Source organism: Sarcophilus harrisii, chromosome 2, assembly GCF_902635505.1.
Source record: "Sarcophilus harrisii chromosome 2, mSarHar1.11, whole genome shotgun sequence".
Taxonomy (NCBI): domain Eukaryota; kingdom Metazoa; phylum Chordata; class Mammalia; order Dasyuromorphia; family Dasyuridae; genus Sarcophilus; species Sarcophilus harrisii.
Window position 1 is genome coordinate 637,134,276 of NC_045427.1, and position 27,193 is coordinate 637,161,468.

Below are 27,193 nucleotides of genomic sequence, written 5' to 3' on the forward strand. Positions count from 1 at the left end.
AACAGATATTATCTCTTCATATTCAACTCACACACATGCCCTTTGTCTATATATACTCCTTCTAACTGTCAAATTAATGAGGATGTTCTAATGAGTTACAAGTATTATCCTCCCTAGTAGGAATGTAAACAGATAAACCTTATTAAGTCCCTTATGATATCATTTTCTTGATTACATCCTTATGCTTCTCCAGAGACTGGTATTTGAAAATTAAATTTTCCATTCAGTTCTGGTCTTTTCATCACAAGCACTTGAAAATCCTGTGTCATTGAATGACCACCAACATTTTTTCCTGAAAGATTATACTCAGTTTTCCTGGGTAGGTGGTTCTTGGTTGCAATCCTAGTTCCATTGCTCTCTGGAATATCATATTCTAAGCCCTCCCATCCTTCAATATAGAAACCGCTAAATTTTGTGTTCCTAACTACTACTCCACTATATTTGGATTATTTCTTTCTGAATGCTTGCAATATTTTGTCCTTGGCCTGGTAGTTCTGGAATGTGGCTATAATATTCCTGGGAGTTTTCATTTTGGGATCTCCTTTAAGAGGACATTGAAATTCTTTCAATTCCTATATTAACCCTCTGGCTCTAGAATATCAGAACAATTTTCCTTGGTAATTTTTGGAAAGCTGATGTCCAGGCTCATTTTTTCAGAATGACATTCAGGTGGACCAATAATTTTAAAATTATTTCTCCTGGATCTATTTTCTAGGTTAGTTGTTTTTCCAAAGAGGTGTTTCAATTTTTCTTTCCATTTTTGGTCTTTCTCTTATCATATCTTAATTTCTTATAAAGTCATTATCTTCCATTTGCTTAATTCTATTTTTTAAAGAATTATTTTCCTCAGTGAGCTTTGTACTAGTTTTCCCAGTTGGCCAATTTTGCTTTTTAAGGCATTCTCTTCATTAGTATTTTGTATTTCCTTTTGTATCTCAATCTTTCCCTACTTTTTCCTCTGTCTCTCTTATTTGATTTTCAAAGTCCCTTTTGAGTTCTTCCATGGCCTTAGCCCAATTCTTATTTTTCGTGGAGGTTTTGGATATAGGAGTTTTGACTTTATTAGCATCTTCTGAGTGTGTTTTTGGTCACCATAATAACTTTAAATGGTCAGACACTTTTTGGTATTTCTGCTCATTTTCCTAGCCTATTACTCTGCTTTTAACTTTTTGGTAAAACAGGACTATTTCCAGAGTGAATGGTGCACTTTTTTAATCTTCAGAACTTTTGTATAGCTGTTTTCAGAAATCCTTGCAGGAATCTGATCACAAGCATTATTTTCTGCCCTGAAGGTATTGCTGTGTTCCCAGCCTACTGTGGCTGTAATATCTAGTGTGCTGGTGGGGAGCTGGGGCATATGCTGATGGATGCTGCACTGAGAATAGTTGTCAGACACCCCTTGTTGACACATACACTCTCCACTTGTCTTCTGAGTCCTTTGTGGTGTCCCTGGGCTGAGATGTCCAGATGCTTTCAGCACTGCTGCTGATTCAGAGGGCCCACTTCACTGACACTGGGCACTGGCCCAGAGCTGGGTCCAGGGAAAGGGCTGAGTTCCCACCCCGAGTCCAAGACTGCAGCAGTGCACCTAGACCAGGACTGCACACTGAATAACCACCCTACTATCACAGACCTTTTCTGCTGAGCTTCCAAGTTGCCTTCAGCTGGAAAATGTTCTCCTCCATCTTTTTGGTTGTTCTGATGCTCCAAAGTTTGTTTAGACATCGTCATTTAAAAAAAATTGCTGAAGCAATTGGGGTTAAGTGACTTGCTCAGGGTCACACAGCTAGAAAGTGTTAAGTGTCTGAGACCAGATTTGAACTCATATCCTCCTGACTTCAGGGCTGGTGCTCTATCCACTGAGCCACCTAGCTGCCCCCATGTAGTCATTACTTAAAAGAATTTGGAACAGTTTGGGGAGAGGTTGCAAAACTAACATTCTTTCTCCTACATCAAGCCACCTCTTTATTGTACCCACTATTTTGACTCACCCATTTTTGCTTTAGTGTTTGGATATACATAGAATATTTAATCACCCATTTCCATGTCAATCTTTTGAATATTTGAAGTTTCACATTTCACATCATTCAAACAGCATTCAATAAGCACTTTTGGAGAACTCATAAGAGACACTTGTATCCCCAGCTATGTGCTAAAGATACAAAGACAACTTTCTTGCACTCCTATCAATGTCAATAGATTTTTCAAGAAAACTTTTAGTCCTACCACTGTATCTGCAAATTAATTCACTAGCTTGGGTTCTCACGTGGATGAGCCCAGAGATCTGAATTAAAGTCAACTATGTATTTTCTTAGGTTATTTTCTGTATGTAGGTTTTTAGTCCTCTCAATGACTTCTACTTATTCAATGTTTTCCAGGTTGAAGTGCTAAACAAGATCAAGTTGTAGGGGGAAAACAGAAGCAATATGGATTATTTATGAAATATATATATCTCATATATTAGGTGGTAATTTTTATTATATTAGAATTAACAAGGAAAAGATACATATACTTCTTTCAGTATTTCCCATAAAAATTCCCTACAAAACACACTTAATGATTGCTCACTCATTTTCACATGAATATGATTACATTCATTTTCGATACATCCTTGCCCCAATTAATATAACAAAGAAAATGAATTTTGTTTTTAGTCTGGAATTGTCTCAGTTAATTTTGTTAAATAATATTTGTGAGCTACCCTTCACAACATGTACTTACTCAGTCATGGAGAAAACTTTTAAATTATCTCTGCTAAGTCTTTCATCTTCCAACTGCTTTGTTGTTTAAGTGATAATAAGTGTTTATGAAAGAATAAAAATGCTGTGATGATTAAAAGAACAATGGGGAGATTATATTGTCATATGAAGTTTAGTTTTAGTGGGCTCCCATACTTTGTACTGAGCAGAATTTAAGAAAGCAGTATCCTCAGAATATTCATAAATGAGAGCAAATATTTTTTTTTTGGTAGGATGAGATCAAATTGATTATAGAGCGAAATATAGAATTTGAACTTTTCGAATATAAAAGGTGACATCTCATGAGTGGGAAAGATATACTTTTATATTAATCCTCAAATTATATACAAAGTATTATTTTTTAACTGTGGAGTCATTGACACTAATTATATTGCTATATATTTACCTATCAAGGTGTTGCAAAGAAACAACCAAATCATCACTTCAGCTATTAAACTTTAAGTCCTGACTATCTTTAACATTCTTCCCTATGTTCTAAAGAGGCAAATTAAAACATATATATATATATATATATATTGTTTTCAAGGGATATCATTCAAGAGGAATATATAATTGCATGTATCTACCTTTTTTTTTTAACATTTAAGTCTATTTAATTCAGGTAATTTAATCAATTAGAGAACAATTTCTTAAAAGCCTACTGTATACAAGGTTCTAAATCAAGTCTTTTCTACAAAAGTAAAAATAAGTTTGAAAAGTTTTTTTGATACAGTGAAAAAAAATTGCAGGCTTTTCAGACAGAAAATCAAACCCATGTGACCCTGGACAAATTAAATCTCTCTAGGTCTTAATTTCCTTTTCTTAAAAAGGAGAAGATTGAGGTTAATGATATTTGAAGTCTTAAGAACTTTTTGATGTTAAAAAATATTATTTTGATTTACCAGCATATTTTCAGACAGGCAGAGCTAACATTAAAAAAACACAAACCAGAGACGTTGAGATTATTATTTAACTATTTCATGATCTTCTATTAAGACAATTATCCTTTGATAAATGTTATAATGGATTGGCATGATCACTGCATCAGGAATTAGATGCTATAGACTCAAATTCTATCCTTGATACTGATACTATGATCTGGAACAAGTAAACTAAAAAGGAAATAAATATTTATATAAAGCCTATTATGCACCAGGAATTGTGGTATATACATTTTATACATATTAACTTTTTAGATTTTTACAATTTTGAGTGGGAGTTGCTGTTATTAGCCACATAATCATCACTAATATTCCCTAGTTTTCCATTTTTTTTCATCAATTAAAAAAGGAACTCAGATTTGCTTATTTGTGCTATGTCTCTGATATCTATTTCATAGCTGATGGTGGATGAAAATAATGAGATGTTTTTATCACAGTTAAAGTCTTCCAAAACAGTATTATTGTGTTATTTATTTTTGTTATTTCTGTTTTATTTTTCCAATACAATTAAAAACAAATGTTAACTTTTTTGAAAATGATTACTTATTTATTTTATTAAAGTTTGTTTTTTTTTAATTTTCAAAATATATGCATGGATAATTCTTAACATTCATCCTTAAAAAACTTCCGTTCCAATTTTTTCCCCTCTTTTATCCCCCCTCTATAAGATAGCAAATAATCCAATATATGTTACACATGTGCAATTTTTAATACATATTTCCACAATTATCATGCTGCACAAGAAAAATCAGATCCAAAAGGAAAATAATGGAAAAAGAAAACAAAATACAAGCAAACAACAACAAAAAGAGTGAAAATACTATATTACAATTCCCTCTCTCTGGTGTGCAGATAGCTTTCTTCATTATAAGACCATTGGAACTGGTTTGATTTATCTCATGATTGAAAAGAGCCATGGCCATCAAAACTGGTTATTATATAACCTTGTTGTGCTGTGTATAATGATCTTCTGCTTCTCATTTCACTTACCTTCAGGTCTCTCTGAAATCATCCTGCTAGTTGTTTCTTATAGAACAATAATATTCCATAACATTTATATACCATAACTTATTCAGCAATTCTCTAACTGATGGGCATCCAGTTTCTTGCCACTACAAAAAAGACTGCCAAAAAGATTTTTGCACATGTGGATTCTTTTCTCTCCTTTAGGATCTCTTTGGGATACAAGCCCTGTAGAACTACTGCTTAATCAAAGGGTATACACAGTTTCATAGTCCTTTAAGCATAGTTCCAAATTGCTTTCCAATATTTGAATCAGTTCAAGATTCCAGCAATAATGTAGTAGTATCCTAGCTTTCCCATATTCCCTCCAACATTCATCACTATTTGTTTCCTGTCATTTTAGTCATTCTGAGAGGTGTGTAGTGGTATTTCATACTTATCTTAATTTGCAATTTTCTTATCAATTGTGATTTAGAGTACCTTTTTATATGACTAGAAATGGCTTCAATTTTTTTCTCTGAAAATTGTCTGCTCATATCCTTTGATCATTTACCAATTGGACAATGGCTTGAATTTTTATAAATTTGAGTCAATTATCTACATATTTTAGAAATGAGGCCTTATCAAAACCCTTGAATGTAAAATTTTCCCCCAGTTTAGTGCTTCCCTTCCAATCTTGTCTGCATTGATTTTGTTTGTACAAAAAAATTAACTTAATATAACAATTATCCATTTTGTATTCAGTAATGTACTCAGTGTTTCTTTAGCCACAAATTCCTTCCTTTTCTATAGATCTGAGAGGTAAGCTATCCTATGTTTTTCTAATTTGCTTATATGAGCATTCTTTATATGTAAATCATGAACCCATTTCAACCTCATCTTGGTATAAGGTGTTAGGTTTGGATCAATGCCTAGTTTTTGCCATTGTAATTTCCAATTTTCCCAGTAATTTTTGTGAAATAGTGAGTTCTTATCCCAAAAGTTGGGGTCTTTAGGTTTGTCAAACACTAGATTGCTGAAGTTATTGACTATTTTGTCCTGTGAACCTAACCTATTCAACAGATTGACTATTCTATTTCTTAGCCAGTACCAAATGATTTTGATGACTGCTGCTTTCTAATATAGTATAGATCTAATATAGGTCTGGTACAGCTAGGTTACCTTCATTTCCTTTTTTTTTTTTTCATTAATTGCCTTGGTCTTTTATTCTTCCAGATAAACTCTGTAAATTTATTTCTCTTGAGTTTGATTGGTATGACACTGAATAAAAAGATTTATATAAGTAGTAGTATAATTTTTATTATATTAACTCAGCTCACTGATGAACACATAGTATTTTTTTCCATTTTATTAAATCTGATTTTCTTTGTGTGAAAAGTGTTTTGTAGTTGTGTTCATATAGTTCCTGACTTTCCCTTGGCAGAAAGATTCCCAGATATTTTATATTATCGATATTTATTTTGAATGGAATTTCTTTTTGTATCTCTTGTTGCTGGGCTCTGTTGATAATATATAAAAATGCTGATGATTTATGTGGATTTATTTTGTATCCTGCAACTTTGCTAAAGTTGTGAATTGTTTCTAGTAGTTTTCTGGATGATTCTCTAGGATTCTCTGAGTATACCATCATATCATCTGCAAAGAGAGGATACTTTGGTTTTCTCATTACTTACTTTAACTCCTTTAATCTCTTTTTCTTCTCTTATGGCCAAAACTAACAATTCTAATACAATATTGAGTAGTAATAGTGATAGTGGGCAACCTTGTGGAATAAGCTGAAAAAAAACATCAATGAGCTGCCCACCAAAAAATACTGAGAATCAGGTGGATTTATAAGTGAATTCCATGAAACATTTAAAGAATACTTCATTCCAATACTAAATAAAATAATTTAAAATAGATTTTTAAAAAAAAATCCTATCAAATTTCTTCTAAGATAGAAAAAAATCTTTATTAAATCAGATAGATTTTATCAGGAATTCAATATTGGCTCAATATTAGGAAATTTCCATGTATAATTGGATTCATACCAAAACAACAAAAATCATATAATCATCTTAATAGAGAAAAGACTTTTGATAAAATGCAGTATCTATTACTATTAAAAGTATGAATTAAACCTTTCTTTAAAAAGTTGTAATTTTTGTTTATTATTATTATTATTGTTTTAATCATTTTTTTCACTTATACATTAGTCTTCATGATAACATTTGGGATTTATTTTGCAAAGATACTGCAATGGTTTTTCATATTTCCTTCTCCAGCTCATTTTTCCATGTAATAAAACTGAGATAAATAAGATTAAATGATTTTCTCAGGATCACACAGCTAGTTAATTTCTGAGGCTTGATTTGTAGTCAGGAAGATGAGTTGTCCTTACTCTAGGCCTGGTAATCCATCCAATTATTCACCAAGCTATTCCAAAATGATAAGTACTATTTTTCTGAAAACAAGAACAGGCATTATCTGTAATGGGGATACACTTGAAACCTTCTCAATAAGATCAGGAAAGAAGAAAGGATGTCCATTATCATGACTATTATTCAATATTGTACAAGAAATGCTAGCTCTAGCATTAAAATAAGAAAAAATGGAGTGATAAGAATAGGCAATAAAAGTACATGATGGCATATCTAAAGAAACCTAGAGAATCAATTAAAAATAACTTAAATAATTAACAATTTTAGGAAAATTGCAGAATATAAAATAAATTTACCTAAATTATTATCATTCCTATATATTATCAACAAAACCTAGCAGGTAGAAATAGAAGGAATATTTTAATTTAAAACCACTGTAGATGTGTCTCCACTGGGTTTGTATCCCCAAGAGATAACAAAATAAAAAAGGACCCATATGTGCAAAAATGTTTGTATTCACCATTTTGTGGTGGCAAGGAACTGGAAAAATTAGTAGATGCCCATCAGTTGGAGAAGGACTGAATAAATTATTGAATATAAATGTATTGGAATATCATTCTATAAAAGTGATGAGCAGACTGATTTCAGAAAAGTCTGGAAAGGCTTACATAAACTAATGCTAAATGAAGTGAGCAGAACCAAGTGAACAACATGATGATCAGTTGCAATGAATTTGGCCCTTTTATACAATGAAATGATTCAAGGCAATTCTAATAACCATGTGATGGAGAGCATCATCCTCAGCCAAAGAGAGAACTATGGAGACTGAATGGGAATCAAAGCTTATCATTTTCACCTTTCTTCTTGTTGCTTGTTTGTTTCCGTCTTTGTTTTTTTTTTTTTTTCCCGTTTGATCTCATTTTTGTGTGTGTGTGCATCATGATGAATATGCAAATATATTTAGAATTGCATATGTTTAAGCTATATCAGATTGTTTGATCTCTTGGGTCAGGGAAAGAAGGGAAAGGGAAAGACAATTTGGAACATAAGATTTCCCAAAGATAAATGTTGAAAAGTATCTTTGCATATATTTGGAAAAGTAAAATATTATTTTAAAAGGATTGCTAAAATAATAAACTAAAATAATAAAATCACTACAGACAATATAAAATAATTCTGAATCTTTTTGGTAAGCATGAACCCAGTAATTAAGTGAACACAGTTATAAAATATTTTTCACACAAATAGAGTAGATTTAAACAATTGGAGAAATATTAATCGTCCATGGGTATGTCAAAATATGATCAAAATGACAATTCTACCTTAAATTAATTTATAAATTCATTTCTATAACAATAAAACTACGAAATAATTATTTGTTGTTCTAAGAAAAATAATATGAGAATTCATCTAGGTAAAAATATGAAGAAAATTAATGAGAAAAAAAATGTGATGGTGCCTTTGTAGCATCAGATTTGAAACTAAATTGCAAAGTGGCAATGATCAAGACAATTTTATACTGGGTAAAAAAATTATATTGGTGGGTTAGTGGAATATATCAATTACATAATACACAGTAATAAATTAACATATTAATGTAGTATTTGATAAACCCAAAGATCCAAACTTTGAGGTTAAGAAGATACCATTTGACAAAAATTGCTGGGAAACTAGTTTAGCAGAAATCATGTTTAAATATAGTAGTGATCAAGAACATTAAGCCCATAAAATCATTTGTCTAGCTCTGCCAAGGCATCCACAGGTGATACTCAGAATTTGATAACTATAGGAGCTTTTTTCATGACAACATGAATATATATTAAGTGAATCATAATAATAATGTAAGTTCTAAGGATCACACAAGTCAGGATAGACAAGATATATGCAAGTACATGCTGGAGCAGACGTTTATGTTTTTTGTCAGCTGCCCTTGGTCCTCTTTTGCTGTGACTCAGAGGACAATCAGTGCCAGGTAGGTATGAAGAATATTGTGAAATATTAACATACTGTGGTGAAATTACAGCAATCTGATGATGATGAGAATAGAAAAAGAACTGAATTATCTCAGTCTTTGATCTGAGTAATGCAATTATAGGTCTCTGTACAGTCATTGTGGATAAATAATGTGATGTCAACAGTAGTGTCATACTCAAAATTTTCACAAAAGCAAATAGTTTAGTATAGTGTTCTGGTTGGTTTTTTGGAGTTCTCTGAACCAGCCTTCATTTCAGCAGAGTAATTACCACGAGAATAGCCAGAGATAAAATCAAAATTCTTTATTATTTCCTTCAAAATCTTGTCTCTTTGCCTGGGGCATCGGCTAGCTTTCTTGAGGTCCTCTGGAATGTGTCTTGGTTTCTGTGGGGGAGGCAGGAGGACCACCACGATGTCTGTCTTGAAGTCTATCTCAGGCCAAGAGCTTGAGCTCCCACCTCCAGTCCTCTGTCTTCTCAAAGTCTGCTGCCGAGGACTTCTGAGTCTGTTTCTGGCTGAGTTTGTCCCAGTTTATATGCAGTATACTAAGTATAAGCCAATCATTATATCACTAGAGAACCATTATTTGTTGTAAGATTAAATCAATCATACTTAACTAGAGAATTATTAATCACCATGCTAAAGTAGATTAACCATTGTCATCAATTCCACTGACTTAACACCTTGTAAGAATCCTTGTTTCAGAGTTCTGGTGCATAACAATTGAGTAACTGCTAGTTTAAGAACTGACTGAATGATCTTGACTCTACACCCTAAATCATGGGAACATGTTCATGTTCATCTTGGGAATGAAATCAAGCAGTTCATGGAGATGAAGGGAAACCTGTCAGGCAACTCCTTGACAGGGAGGAGCTGTGTGATCCAGAGTTCATGGTGAACACTATCCAAGTACCTCTCAGAGCTTGAAGAAACCCAACAACTTCTCAGCTTCCTGCTTTCAAACATGAAGCCATCTGAATTAAAGGCTGTGGAAAGTGTAACTCAAAAGGAATAGCATGTTGCATTTCCCTACTCAGGACAAACAAAAGTTTTCTATTATACTTGATTATTTTGATAAATATGCAAAACTAACTGAGGCATTTAAAGAAAGATTCAAGAACATGAAAAATAAACAAATGGAATTGAACATCTTTGCTACATCATCGAATGTGGAATCAGATGATGTGCCTGATCACTCATAACACAAAATCATTAAATTGCAAAGAGATGATGAGCTAAAAGCTAGGTACAACAAACTCCTACTGCTTGAATTCTATAAATATTGCATAAGTAATGATGAATTTCCCACTTTGAGGAAATGTGCATTTTTGAAATATACATCTGTTCTGAACAACTTATTGCTGTGAGCAGTGCTTTTCAAAACTTACCATCACAAAAGTCAACTGTGCTCCAGACTGACCAATATAAACCTGGAAAAGCAATTGCAAATAGTAATGTCATCAGTAACAGGTAACATCACACATCTTACCAAAGAGAAACAGTTCCAAGCATCACATTAAGGGTAAGTAATTAAATGCTTGATTAAATATAACAGACTAATTTTTAAATTAATAAATTTATATGCCCCCTGAATGATATTATGAATATCCAAATGGCCCTTGGCTCAACAAAGTTTCCCATCCTGTACTGTATAACTCCCCAAAAATGTCAAACTATATCAGTGCAAAGGAAGAACACATTAACAAGCTTAAAGATCTATTTGATAAAACTGGCACAAAGAAAAAGTGACAGCATGATCTAAGGACAAGGACAACAATTTTTTTTGTATCAAATATTCAGATAGATTTTGTTAAGTAGCATTTTCCATAAAGTGATATTGAAGGTATTAGAACCTAACAATATTGATCCATTTTTAATCCAGCATAGATGAAGGACACAGATGTCACTGAAAACTAAAAATAACAATTACTTCAATTACTTTAAAACATTGCTACTTCTCACACTTATCAGATTTGTCAAGCATAGTGTGAACAAAGTATATTTTGCACATAAAGTGATGAGTGTAGAAATATTGAATAACAGTCACAAAACCATTCATATGGCACAATATTTTAGTTCATGGTAATTTATTTTTTCTATAACTTGCATAATTACAATATTATTTAAGAAAATGTATTTCATAAAGGTTGATTTGTTTAAGTGTATTGTTCTTCACACTACATAGTTATATACTTGTAATCTATTATGTGGTAAAAGCATTTTCCACATTGTCAAGCCAGGAAATCCTTTAGGCATCTACTATGACTGCTAGTGAATAATATACACAGTAGATTTCAAAGGAATTTGAGACAGAGCTTGTATTTAAAGAAGAATTATCAGCTCACAGAAAGGAAGAAAAAAAGCTCAGTGTTTTGTCATAATGTATCTCAATGATGATTTAGAACTGAGAGTGACCATTAAGGTCATTTAGTGACTTTTTTAACCTTAGTGACCAAAAATTTTTAGGTTCCTATAATTCTTAATTTTTACTAAATCTTTCAATGCCATTTTCCCAATTTGAAATAAGATAAACACTAGAATTCACCATAAATAATTTCATTAGTAACAGAGAAAAGGAAGGTCTGCACATATGTTTATATATCTGTATGTATATATCTATATCTATAAACATAGATATAGATATTGATATATATTTAAGTGAGAGAGGGTTATGTAAGGTCACCTGCCTCACTTTCCCCTTCAGAGCCATCTGGATCCAGTGGCAAAATGTAGATCAGGATTATTGCAGATTTCCCTGGATGCAGTTGGAGACCTGGGCCTTTTTAAGCTAAATTCTTCAACATAGGGTCCATATAGGGTATCATGCCTATACTTTAAGATGCTCTTAAAAGCTTTGAACTTTCTTAAGATATTTTGGGTTTTACTGATTAAATTTCTTTCTTAAGGATCATGTCTTAAAACAAATCCACTCTGATTATCATTGATTGGCTATGAATAGGTTACAGGCCAAACCCCATTAGGTCATTGTTTGGATCCTGATTGACTCAGGTTAAATATTAATAGCAATAATATTTGCTTTGGTCAGAAATTTTGGGGGTCTTCTTCTTCTAGATTTCTTTCTTTCTTTCTTTCTTTCTTTCTTTCTTTCTTTCTTTCTCTCCCTCTCTCTCTTTCTTTTTTTCTCTCTCCATCCCTTTTCTTTCTCTTTTTCTTTCTCTCTTTTCTTCTCTGTGTGCTCTCTCTGTCAACTGCTACCCAGTCTTAATCACTGAATGAGTGTGGCCTCACCTGTTAAAGAACTTAGCTTTAAAAAGCCCATTGCATCCAGAGCCATCTCCAGTCATCCTGATTTATATCTGGCTACTGGACCCAGATGGCCCTGGAGGGGAAAGTCCGAAGGTGACCTTGCCCAGCCCTCCCTCACTTAAATCCAATTCACCTGTGCATGTCATGGCATCTCATCTCCTGATGTTACAGCCCTCATTGAAAACAAAGAACAGCACACATAAGAATTTATATTTTAAGGGCAGTGTTCTATAGTAGAGAAAGCATAGAAAACTAACACAACATACAATTTGACAAAAACTCAGAAACTGCAATGAGACAACAAGGCAACAAATGTTTCTTGCACCTTACAGGACAGAGAGCTGGTATTAAAAACTAAAAGAACTAAATTCAAGTTTTGCCTTTAATCCTACTATTTGTATAATCCTATGTCAAGAGATCTCGGTGCTCAGGACAAATTTCTGAGATTAAAAATAGAAGAATTATTACTGACCTGCATTAGTAATGTGGGAATCTTTAACAATGAATTCTTATAGGCCATAAGTCTAAATAGTAACAGCGATAATGATAACAATATTATATTTCCACTTCAAGTTAAATATTTCATTAATTGCATGCATTCACTTTCCTTCTCAAATATCAGCCCTTAGTGACATTGGGCAAGTCATTGACTTGACTTTGCATTGAATTCCTGGATTTGATTTCTTTATTGGTGAAAATGAATAGAATGGGTCAATGACCTCTTCATGGATGCCTTCATCTTTACTTCTATGATTATATGAAAATTTTCCAGGTCGGGGAAAGAAAAAAAATATTGTTAAATGGTTTGATTAAACTCAAATTTATGTTCTTGAAATAAGGTATTGCATGGATTTGTTTTCATGGGGATCAGCATAACTAGCTTGGTGAAAAGTTTTAAACTCAGAGATGACTGAATTAGTGGAAGTTGCTACTGCAGTCAGAAGAAGGTTGAGCTGTTGCACGGAAGTTTGATTTCCAAATGCACAAGAAAAATATGTGGAAAAGCATAATTGTTTATACTCAGAATATATCTTCAGGAGCAATTTAAAAAGAACATGCTTGGAATGAAATGAAAGCAGTGTTTCCCATACAGTTACTAACAGCTCAACTTTATTTCAATAAAAAGTAATTGAAACTGCTTCCTGTAAAAAATCAAAAAGAAAACCTTTCTCAAGTAGAAAATGAATTAACCATAAATTCTGTGTTTTTCCCCTGAGTTGTCATGAGAATGGAGGGAGGATGGATAAATTCATGAAATCACTAAATTAATTGTAGTGGGAAAGAAGCTTTCCCTCTCCATTCAAAGAATGCTATATGGAATTGTGAAACATTTTTTTAAATGCTAAGTTGCTGAAACAAAGATTCACAAGTTTTTGAGGAACTAAGATTTCATTCTCAATAACACAAAGTCTAGCACCCTTTGTTTACTTTTGGGAAAGCAAGGTTCAGAGTGATGGCATGATCTGCCAAAAATCACACAGGTACTGAGTAAGCAAATAATTATTTGATTTCAAATACCTTAATTCCAATTCCAACATTCCTTTACCATAGCATGTTTTCTCTCAAATCAAGGCCTAGAAATTATTTTAGAAGAGCTTCTGTTTCCTTGGATAAGAGGCTAAGTACCTTGCTTTAGTCACTTGCTTAATCTGGACTAAGATCAAAATGGTAGTATACATATAGTTGGAATTTAAATTCAAATCCTCAGTAATGAAAGACTTTCACTTTTAAGATTATCTTCTAAACTATTACATATATATATATATATATATATATAAGAATATATATATGCATATACATACACATATACATATATATACACATATATATTACATATACATACATAAACATTATATATATATATATATATATATATATATATATAATTTTCTTGCATAGTTCAATTTATTTGCATTTTGTCTTTACAATTAACATGAAGTTCCTTGAGGATAGAAATTGCTCTTGAAATTCTTTGTATCAATAGCAACACAATGCCTGGTATATAGTAAGTGCTGTATAAATGTTTGATTGATTGATTGAAATTGTAACCAGAGAAATATCAATTAATTAATGATCTGTCCTACAACAAGTATAATAGAGATCACAACACAGAAAGCTATCAGTGTTTGGCTGTTATTGAAACTAAATCATATTTAATTAATTTTTTTGGAGCTGTAGTAGCAAAGCTGACATTAAAGACCATTTTCTATTTTTTTTTGGTCAATTTAATATCCTAATGTGACATCTCAGCCATAAGATATGAAAAATAACCAAAGAAGAGAGAAGAAATTTGGAATTGTGTGTGTGAATGTCTATGTGTATTGGGTTATTTTCAAAAAATTCTAATCCCAGTGTATACAATAGTAAAGCTAAAAATTGGTTCTCTACAGAAATCATATCTCATTCTTCCAACATGATCATTCAGGCACTTTAGATGTGATAAAATGCTATCCATCTTCCCCATAGAGCATCACCAACACTAAGAACTGCTAGGGTAGCACAAATGTCATATCTATAGCTAGGACTTGAGATCCAATTTTTACCAGCTTCTTGGTAATGGCTACTGGAGAATAACCTCTTTCCCAGTGTCTCCCCTGCCTAAACAAATTCCATTATTCCTTTCCCCTAGTTGGCCAAAAAGGGAAATAGACTCAATTCTCATTTCCCTGTGGGTACAGGTAGTCTCAATAAAGAAAATATTTCATAACTGTAATGGGCTAAAGCTCGATTTGACGCATTGAGGTCCCAAGCACGTGAGGCTAAATAGTAATTGGACAATACTCTATTAATATACATGCTTGGAGAAAGAATGGCCCTGCCCACTCTTTGTGCAAGTCCTGATGTGTTGTATAGGAAATGAAGATTTTGGTGGGTGGAGGCAGAGGGGCGGAGAGAAACGGAGAGAGACTCCAGGCTGGCTTCTTGACACAGCTGCATACATTGTTATCCCAATCCCCCCTTCACCTTCAATCCCCCTTCACCTCTGATCTCTCTTCATCTCTACTGAGAATAAAGATTGAAGATTTTCCTTTAACCTGAATTCCTGACTCTGGCTGATTTTAAAATACGCAGTCATCACACATAACCTTAAAGTAATACATATGTCCTTATAGTTTTCTCTCAGGGAAATAAAAGGTCCTATCACTTCTGCTAATATTCTTATCCTCCATTCACCTAATTTGCTTAAAAATAATCAATATGCGTTTAAAAAGTTCCAATTATATGCCTGGACATTGCTCTAGATATAGTAGTTAACATGTAAACCAATGCAAGTACACATTTATCCCTGAAAATAAATATGAGATAGCTGGATGCACATAAAGAGAGGGCTTAGTTTTGTTTGCTTGCTTTAATTTTCACTCAGGAAAATAAACAAGCATTACCAGTTATTGAAGAGGTATTATATATTAGAGTCAGGAAGCTCTGGCTTCAAATTCAAGCTCTCAAACATGATGACTACAGGCAATTCACTCACCTTCTCTGTGAGCTAGGCAGCTGTAAGAATATGTCAAGGAGAAAATGCTGATCTATAGTGGTTGAGGGATTTTTGTCACACCAGAGATGCCTTTATCAAAGAAATGGCCAGCTGAGGTTTTGTCTTTAAGATTTTTTTTTCTATATGAAAACAGAATTAAAGGAAACTATGGAAGAAAACATTCATAAAATGCTGTGCTATGCCTGAGGCTTGTAAATAATCCACATATGCAAACTATGTACAAAATATTAAAGAATATACTATGCAAACATAGAGATTTTTGTTAACCAATGCTACCAAAACAATAGATCACATGGGACTCCTTCCAATAAAGAACACTTCAGCATATTCAACACCTCCCTGACTCTCTTATTGTCCAGGGAAGGGAGTAGTATTACAGCTACCCTGTTTTGGAAATTACTTTGAAAACCAAAGGATGACAAGAATGTCATGTTTCCAAAAAAAAAAAAAAATTGCCAGAAGTTCTTTGATCTTCCTGATATCATCATTGAAATTTGGAAGGGCCTAAGATGGAAATCAGGTTTCAATGTCAATTGCTATGATATTTGGCCTAATGGCTGTGTTCTCCTGCTTTCTTTTTTATTTCTTTTTAAAAAATGACTTCAATTATTCTCTCATACTGTAGAATTACAATAGAGAAAAATGATATTAATAATTTCATTTGATTTGGGGCTCATTATTCTTGATTACTTATTAGGCTGCTTTTGTTACACTTCTTTAAAAATAAATCACAAGACTTCTTCACTACTTCCTCTTTTCATACAACTAATGAACTTTATAGCTTTAATGTTAGAACACTTTATTATATATATATATATATATATATATATATTTTTTTTTTTTTTTTTTTTTACTGGAAAGACTATTAGTCCTTGGATCAAAATCTTTTCTACTTCTTTCAGTTGAAACTAGGGATATTTGGTAATCCATTTAAACTCCATGGAACTCCATTTCCTCATAAATAAGATGAGATAAATGCATTAAAGTCTCTTCTACTTCTACATTAATATTCCTTACAGCCCATGTGTGGTCTGATTCACATAAAGTTAGCATAATCCCTAATGATATTTTGCATACTGGAAGCAGAGCTGAATATGGAGGCATTAAAAAAAAAAGCTAGATTCAAATTTCAACTCAAACACATACCAGCTATATGACTTGTTGAGAATTAGACTGAAATGAGACATTTGGAATTTGAGAATAGAATAGAGAACAATGTGTGGAAGTGTCAGAGAGATGAACTTTTTTTTTAATTTTTGTTTTGTAAATTAATTTATTTAAAATTTTCCCCAGTTACATTCAAAACTTTTTTTTAACATTTGTTTTTAAGATTTTCAAATTCTAGGTTCTCTCTCTTATCCCCCCCCCCACAATAAAGAAACCACATGTGAAGTTATACTAAACATTTCCATAAAAACCCAAGTTGTCAAAGAAAATATAGATCTCCCACCCCTAATGAAAATAAAAACCTCAAGAAAAAATAAATTTAAAATAAATAGAGAGAGAGAGAGAGAAATAGAAAATGTTTTGATCTATATTCAAATTCAATCAGTTCCTTCTCTGGGTATTTAAAATAAATAGAGAGAGAGAGAGAGAAATAGAGAATATTTTGATCTATATTCAAATTCAATCAGTTCCTTCTCTGGGTATGTCTTTCAGAATAATAGATGATTGTAGAATTGAAAATAATAAAGTAATTTACAGCTGGGCATCCCAAAACATTATTATTACTTTGTATATAGTATTTTCACTTTGTTCATAGAGGACTTCCCTGGTTTTGTTTCTCTCTAACAACATTCTGCTCATCATTTCCCAGAGAACAATAATATTCCATAAGGAAAAAAAAAAACTTGCTTTGAATTTTTTTTTAACAATTACTACTGCTAATTATATTTCCCCCCATTTATTCTCTCTTCTTTCACTCTGTTCCTCATCAAAAGTATCTTGCTACTGATCAATCCCTTCCCCAATAAGCCCTCTCTTTTATCACACTTCCCAGTTTCCCATATTTCATTTCCCTTCTGTTTTCCTGCAGGGTAAGATAAATTTCCATACCCCTATTGAGTACGTATTTTATTTCCTATTTGAGCCAATTTTTATGGGAGTAAGGTTCAGTCATTTACACTTTCCTCCCACTCTTGCCCTCCACTGTAAAAGTTTTTTCTTGCCTCTTTTTTATGGCAGATAATTTGCATCATTCCACTTCTTTTTTTTCCCTTTTCTCCCCATATATTCCTCTCTCATTCCTTAATTTCATTATTTTTTAAAAAGATATTTTCCCTTCATATTCAACTTACATCTGTTCCCTCTATCTATATATACTATTTCTAACTGTCATAATAATGAAAATGTTCTGAGTTATAAGTATCATCCTCTCATGTAGGAATGTAAACAGATAAACCTTATTAAGTCCCTTATGATATCACTTTCCTGATTATCTCCTTATGCTTCTCCAGAGTACTATATTTGAAAATTAAATTTTTCATTCATTTCTGGTCTTTTATTAGAAATGTTTGAAAATCTTCTTTGTCATTGAATTACCACCTCTTCCTCTGCAGAATTATACTCAGTTTTTCTAGGTTTGTGATTTTTGATTGTAACCCTAGATCCATTTCTTGTGGGCCTTATACCCACATCTTTTTGACTATGACTATAGCAATATCATATTCCAAGCCCCCCAGTTCTTTAATGTGGAAGCTGCTAAATCTTGTGTTATCCTGACTGTAGATCCACTATCAGTAAATTGTTTCTTTCTAGATGTTTGCAATATTTTCTCCTTTAACTGAGAGTTCCAGAATTTGGCTATAATGTGTCTGGGGGGAGTTTTCATTTTGGAATTTCTTTCAGGAGGTGATCAGTAGATTCCTTCTGTTTCTATTTTTATCCTCTGGTTCTAAAATATCAGGATAGTTTTCCTAGACAATTTCTTGAAAAAATGATATCCAGAGTCTTTTTTTTGATCATGACTTTCATTAGACCAATAATTTTAAAATTATCTCTCCTGGATCTGTTTTCATGGTAAGTTGTTTTTCCAATGAGACATTTCACATTTTTTCTATTTTTTCATATGTTTGATTTTGCTTTATTGAATTTTGATTTCTCATAAAATCATTAGCTTCCATTTACTCAATTCTGTTTTTTAAGCAATAATTTTCTCTGAACTTTTGTGCTTCCTTTCCCAATTGGCCAATTTTTGCTTTTTAAAGCATTCTTCTTCTTCATTAGCTTTTTAAAATTTCTTTTTCCACCTCTCTCAATTCTTTCCCTAATTTTTCCTCTTTCTCTCCTATTTGATTTTCAAAGTTTGTTTTCATCTCTTCCATGGCCTGAGCCAAATTCTTATTTTTCTTGGAGGCTTTGGTTGTAGGAGCATTTACTTTATTACCATCTTCTGAGTGTGTGTTTTGATCTTTCTTGTCATAATAATAACTTTCAATGGTCAGAAACTTTTTTTGTTATTTTCTGCTCATTTTCCTAGTCTATTACTCTGTTTTTAACTATTAAAGTAGGGCTCTCTTTCCAGGGTTGAAGGTGCACTGTCTCAAGTTTCAGAGATTTTGTGCAGCTGTTTTCAGAGATCCTTCTTGGAATCCGACCACAAGCACACTTTTCTGCCCTGGAGCTATTTGGTGTGTCCTTTCTTCACAGTGGCTTGAAGATGTTCTGTGCTGGCTGGAGATTGCACTTGGACTTCACACCAGACTCCCATATCATTGCTACAGACTCTCTTCATTGACCTTCTGAGTCCTCCCTGGTGTACCCACATTGAGAAATCCAGAAGGCTCCAGCACTGCTAGCGATTCAGAGGTCCCACTCTACTGATTCTGAGGTTCCCATCAGGCACTGGGGCTAGGGGCAAGCTTTCAGTATTGCACTGCAATCCCCTAAATTTCCACCTTGGTTCCACATAGCTTTTCTGCTGACTTTCCAGGTCTTCTTTAGTGTCTCTGGGCTGAGAAGTCTGGAAGCTGAAATGAGCTTTTTAAAGAGCAGAGTTACTCTAAAATAGAATTAGTTGCTTTTGGAATTAGTTGTTTCTGACTCTTTGGAGGACTTCATAGAAGGGTTGGATGATCACATAGAATGGAAGTTGTAGATTGGAAATTTGTCTTAGATACTTTGTGTTAGGTGGTCTCTGAGATAACTTAAAATTCTGGAATTCTTTGAATTTAGGTAAAGTTCTTACAAACCATTAAAGTGACCTGTAAAGAGTTTATAAAGGTATAAATAATGGTAAATGTTTACCAACCTTTTCTCTGGAAATATATATGTATAAATATATTTATTTAATAAATATGCATATCATACTTTTAGTTTAATCTGAATTATTAAAATTTTCTCTATCATTTCCATAAGTGTATATCTTTATCATAGAAGCAAGCCCTGATATATATGTTGCACTTGCTGATTTCCTAAAAATGATACAACTGAAAATTAATATAAAATTTAAATACCAAAACGAGTGAGTAGGAGCTTTGTTACAATGTGTGGTACAGAAAAATCAGATTCAGTAAGACCTATTTGTGTTCAAAGCATGCTTCTTACACACTTTGATCTTGACATATAATTTAACCATTTACTTTTCAAATATCTCTCTAATCCTACAGGTTGTAGAGAAGAAAATAATATATCTCTAAATATCTAAATTATATTAATAATTAATTAATATTATATTAATAATAATTAATATTATATTAATATCTAAAAATAATGTATCTCTAAAATCAGTCACTTTGCCAGTGTCTGTAACTTGTGGGACTTATACCCACATCTTTTTGACTATGAGACCAGCGCACAAACAGTATACAACACTGTCTTTGTACATGACAATAAGTAATATTTATGTATCAAGTTGCATTTTACAGAGAAATTTACCTATTTCTACATTCACACACTATTAAAAGTGGAAAGATAGCAAAGAAAGAGATATAACTGCATATAGTATTTACATTTGTTACTCCACCACATCAATTTATACTGTATAAATTCCCCATTTTATTTTTATTATTCTTTTTACTCATTTAGATCACATTATCCCTAGTTACTTCCATTAAATATTTAGAATTAAGAAAATACCTGCACAAAATCAAGTGAGAATAATCACATTCAACAAAATATATGCCACATTCTACATTTATAGTCATGGCTCTACGTTTTTATTTCTTGTCAACTTCAAAATCATAATAGATAGCACCTGTGTAGCACTTTAAGGTTTGCAGATTACCATTTGCAATACAAAATTCCTAATACCAATTGCTGATTGGACATCTTAAACAGAAAGCAACATTTACAAATTCCACAATTTACAAATATCATTTCAATGTATCTTTGTAACAGCCTTGGGAATTAGGTACTATTATTAATCTCATTTTAAAGATGGAAAAACTGAGGCATACAATATTTAAGTAGTGTACCCAAGACTTCACAGATAGTAAGGTCTTATGGGCCAGAACTTGAAATAAGGTGCTATGTCACTGCAATAGATAGAAACAATGCTTATGTACTTGTTTCACACCTTTGGCGTTCACACTTTTGGGAGAGTTCACACATCAGCTCACACATTAGAGTTCACACCTCTCACACCTTTAGAATTCACACCTTTAAGAGATCATATCTAAGGAGCTCCCACAAGCCAACTAGAGACTTCTGGAGATTCACAAGTCAGGATTCAGTGGAGGAGATTCACAAGTCACAGCTCCCACAAGCCAACTCTCTTGAAAGAGGAGTCAGATCCATTTGATATTCCACCATTTTTCTGGCTGGAGGCTTTGGAGTCGAAGGGACAAGAGGCTGAAGCTGGCAGAGGCAAAAGACTAGCAGCAAGAGCTCTTGGAACCAAGGAGAGAGATAGGCCTCTAAGAAAACTAACCAGGCTATTTTTGAAGAGGCAATAAAGGATCTGGACTTTGACAATTGGCTGCATTTGGGGTGATTATTACATTGAACTGAAAGGAAGGCTGCCTCCAGAACCCCACAAGAAATCTGCTCCCAGAGAACATTTATACTTTAGAGAAGAGAACATTACAGTAAAGGTCAGAAGTTGTTTGAATTCAAATTTTTTCCTGACACCAAGTTCAATACTCTATCTGGAAGTGTTTACACTTAACAAGGCCAGATCTCTGTCTTGGTATCTTTATTTGGATCTTCTCTGAGTTGTTTCAGGAGGATCAGTGTATTACCCCGACTTTTGCTGATTTTTACCATCCTATGTTCTCCCTGAAGCTTTGTTTTGTGAGAGAGACCTGAAAAGCTTGCAATTTTCTGATCTACTCCCTAATCTTCCTGAAACCTTTTTTTCCAGCTTTTTGCATGTGTTAACTTCTGCTATTATAATGTAAGTTCTTTGAGGCATATACTTACTTTACTTTCTTCATTCTTTCTTTTTTTTCCTCCCTCCTTCCCTTTCTTGTTCTCTTCCTCTCTCCCCTCTTTCATTCCTTCTCTCTCTGTCTCTTTCTCTCTTTGTCTCTCTCTCTCTGCCTCTGTCTCTTTCTCTCTCTGTCTCTCTGTCTCTCACACACTACACACACACACACACACACACACACACACACACACACACACAAAACAAATCAAGAGAAGTTATGAGACCAAAATATAATAAAACAAAATGTAAAAAATGAAAAAAATAAGAAAAACACCTGTTCTGGAGAACCTATTAAGAAATAAAACCTAAGAAATATTAGACTATCTGAAAACTATAATAAAACAAATCTTGATACAATAATAAATGATACAAAAAATAACTAAAAGAAATTATTCTGAAGTGTTACAAGGGAAAAGATGGATATTCAATGTATTATCAGATTTTCAGTATTTTGCTTCAAAAAGACATGAACTTAAAAAAAGATGAGATCCAAGAAAAATATAAGATAAAGGTTAAAGACTAATTACAAGGAATTCAATAAGGACAAACTATACTTTTTATATGTGAAAATACAAATCATATGTCTAAGATTGTCCTTAACAATTGTGTATTTCAAAAGAAAAATTGTTGTAGAGTTGACAGTGTTATGATTCTAAAAAGGTGGTAGTTCGTGAACCCTACTCTCATTGGTTAAAAAAAAAAGGGGGGGAATATACATACAAATCTAGAAGTGTATACAAGTCTAATATTTCTTCAGAAAGAAATGAGGCTAAAAGTCATAGGGAGTTGTGTATGGGGGATATAAGGGAAGAATTTTAAAGAGAAGCCAAATCAATCAGATCTAGGTTAAAAAGAGAACAACATATACATTTAGAAATAAATGAATAGAACAAAAGTCTTCTAAATTCATAAAGTGTAGAGGGCCACAGACAGTGGGGGGACTCTCAGTAAGGTATAAGACCCTTCAGCCTAGAGGGAACCTGCTGACAATGTCTGGTTCTTCTTTCATCTTTTCTTGGGGGGCATCTCAGCCTTCCTGAGAAGTAAGGGGGATGTGAAAACCTCTATTTGAAATAGAGATACTTCCAGTAAAGGGGTATTCACATATTAATAGCAAGGTGCTTATAGTTAGCACATGCTCAGTGTGCTGTGGTGATATAATTGTACCAAGGTATTTAAGGCTGAGAGAATTTGAAATAAGCAGACTCCATATTTGACCATCGGGGGGGTCCCTGACTCATCACTCCTCCACTAAGACAGCAAACTTGGATTGGTACTGAGATCCTCCAGAGAGCTAATCTGGGCACTCTATTTGGCACCCCAATGTGGGACCTTAGAAAGTACATCACAATAAAGCAATAAGACAATAAGGGAAATATAAAAGAGTATGTAATTAATGGGAATGAGATAAACAGGAAATAATTATATATAACTATATATCTATGTCTATATATATTTGGAAGACTAAAAAATGTCTTTTAAGTTCAGACTGAAGAAAGAGAGTTTAAAAAAAGGATGGAAGAGAGGATAAAAGGGAGGAAGCCTTGGGTGAGGTAGATAATGTAAAGGGAACTCAAGGTAGCAGTATTAAAAAAAAAAAAAAGTAAGTAGTAAAGCAAAGGAATCAGAAGGGATAGGACATGAGAGATATATACACATAATGATAATACTAATAATATCAAGAATAATATTAATTAGGTTGAAATACAGGGGTAGCAATTTAAAGCTAAAGTAGATTTAATCAAAAGAGAAAATAGGGGAACTATACTGTGTCAGCCTTATTAATCAGATTGTTTTAGATTATTTAAACAAATTATACAATTTAAGGAGGTAATATTGCTGTGGTATTGGAAATGATATGTATGTATATCTAGAAAAATATGGAAAGACTTGGACTTACGAAAAACTATGTTATCCATCTTCAGAGAAACAGAGGAAGAACAAGCTTAATACAGTCTTACATAGATATATATGAATATACATGACAAATATGAATGTATGGTTATAGATATGTACATATATATTTATGTACGTATGAATAGATGTTAGATAGATAGGTAGACAGACATTAAATATATCTGTGCGTAGTTGTAGTCATGTTGGTGAAAGGGTTAGATGGAGTTGGGGATAATATAAAGTTTCTAGCAGAGGACAAAACAAAACCTATAAGGAAGAAAAGAAAAGATGGACATCATTGTATAAAATGTGAAATATTTATTATATAAGCTTTCTTGAAATGGAAATATATAGCTTTATATTTTGAATCCTCCCTTATGTTTTGTTGTGCACAGGGGAATCTTTTTTTAAAATATATTTTATTTGTTTTAAATGAATAATACTTGTAAAAAGCTGAAAAGCAGGATTATGAGAGGAGAAAACACCCAAAAGTAGATATGTAGACATATATCATGGAGAAGTTATTCAGAGAAGTTTCAAAATAATATAGTTATATGAAAAATGAAGATATGTCTCCTTAAATGAAGATTTGGAGTTCATTGTCCCAATCCTCAATTGGAGAGGCAGAGGGCAGTGATGAGGTGGAACACCAATACTGATGAGATTTTACAGCAAGATGAGATTATTCTAATGTGAACTTCCTAAGAAATAGTAGAAAACAGTCAGAAAAGACTAAGGTAGATAAATGAGGATGCATATCATATATTTAATTTATATATTTATTGTAGATTATATTTATATGCATTATATATTTAGAAATATTTATATATAAATTCTTATATTTATATAATTAACAATTATATTTATTAACATAATACCTTAAGACTATATTGTATATTAATATATTAATATTTGTATTATAGTATGAATTAAAAAATATTTTTACAAAGCTTTTTATTTTCAAAACACAATGCATAGTATTCAACATTCAACCTTACAAAACATTGTGTCTAATTTTTTTCTCCCTCCCTTCTCCCCAACCCCTCCACCAGATGGCAATATATTTAATAATATTAGCATTTAACAAAATGATTATATATTATATACTTTCTAATATTTTATCATATATCTAAATTATAAAATAATATAATATTATATTTAGGAATAGGACTTGGACTTGGGATTAATATATGGACATTTCATTTGAGGAGACTACCTAACCATAACCCAGCCAGTTTCCCAGAGTTTAAGAATTTGCCCTGTTCAACACACTTAGCAGGTTTCAAAGTGTGACTTGAAACCCACCCAAATGACTTTTCAAACTATCTTCAAAACCAATAAACCAAATTGCCTCACACTATCTGTATATTTATTTGTATTATTTATGGAAGTTTCACACACACACGTATATGTGTGTATATATATATATACATATACATATATATATATATATATATATATATATATATACACCTACACACGTACACACATGTACACATAACATAAATTTTTCTTCCCTATTAAAAGATAAGCTTATTGAAAGTGAAAGAAGGGACAGTCTCAAGTCTGTCTTTGAATCATCAGCACCTGGAAATTAACTGAAGCTTAATAAATGTTTGTTAATTAATTAAATAATTGATTTATGCATCGTTTCATTTCAATCTAATTTAGAAAACAATTGGTTTCAAGAATAGTTGACAATAGAGATCATTTCATTGTCTATGACTTTCTACTATTACCTTACCAGGGAGGATATTAATTTAAATAGAAGCTGGTTACAGCTATGTTTTTCCCCCCTAATACTGTTATAGTTTTTTACCAATGTTAAATGCCATAGAAAAATTGAATGTGTATTATTCAGCTATGAACTAATATGAGAGAATAAAAATCTAATGTAATTTGTAATAAAAAAATAATAGAAACAAAGCTTCCTAAATTCTTTTTCCATGAACAAGTGAGACCCCTAGCACTTCCTGAGAAACTAAAAAATCGATAAGAAAAAAAAAAATATTATACTATAGGTACATAGGACCAAAGTATTTGGAGCTAGAAGAGACTTAGATATCTTCTAAAATATTTATATGTGTATGTTTTATTTATGCAAATACATATATACATACATATATATATTTGCACATACATACACATAAGTCTATACACACACATTTATGTGCACATACTTATACATGTACCCCAATTACATTCTTTCTGTGACCCCACACTCTCCTAAGCACAGCACTGGGCTCAGAGCAAACTCTGAATAGACACTTTTTGAGTACATGAAGATCTATCCAATAACTTGTTAATTCTGTATTTTGATTAGCAAAAACATATATACTTATACATGCATATGTAAATATTTATATATGATATATGTCATATATACATATATGTATATAAAACCTTGATTTTTTAAATATTTCTTCTTAAAATGATGATTTTTAAACTATTCAAAAAAATATTTTCTTTAATCTATAATGCAATATAACCTCGGTAGAAACTCACCATAGGCTAATTGCTGAAAGCTGTGGATTCTAAAACAGATTTGCTGATAAATGCTTGAAATATATTAAAAAATAATTTATTTTCTCTTTGAATATTCATCAGGAAACAATTGTAGATGGTTGATTTTTAGGAAGATTTTATCTAACTTTTTATCTAATCTTTATTTTTAGTTTTTTGTAGTTGAATTTTTTAAATGTCAGGCTTAAAGAAGTTTTCAAATCAATTGTTCTGATAGCATTATTTGCTTATATCATATCCACAATATTTGTAGCCTTTCTGACAAGGAGAAACAAAAAAACATTTGTGCACCATGCCAGTTAAATACAATATTGCTTTTGGAGGCAAATTATTGGTGAATTTTGCTTGCTTTGGGGTTAAAGTCCACTGGCCTAATTCTAACACTCCTTCTTGCTTTGAGCTATAATTACATGTTAGCTTAACTTGACAAGATAATAAAATAACTTAAATAACAATGTTGGGCTTGGTAGAAAGAAGCTTGAACTCAACTCCTATAATTCTTAACAGACCATTGCTTTTCCTAACTCATCCACTCTGGATCATTCTCTTGACTTCTCTGACACTCAATTTCCTCATCTCTTAAAAAAAAGGGGGGGGGAGGGTAGTGATAAAACTATCATTTGGTTGAAGAACATATCGAATAAGATACATCTTTGGCAACTTCAATG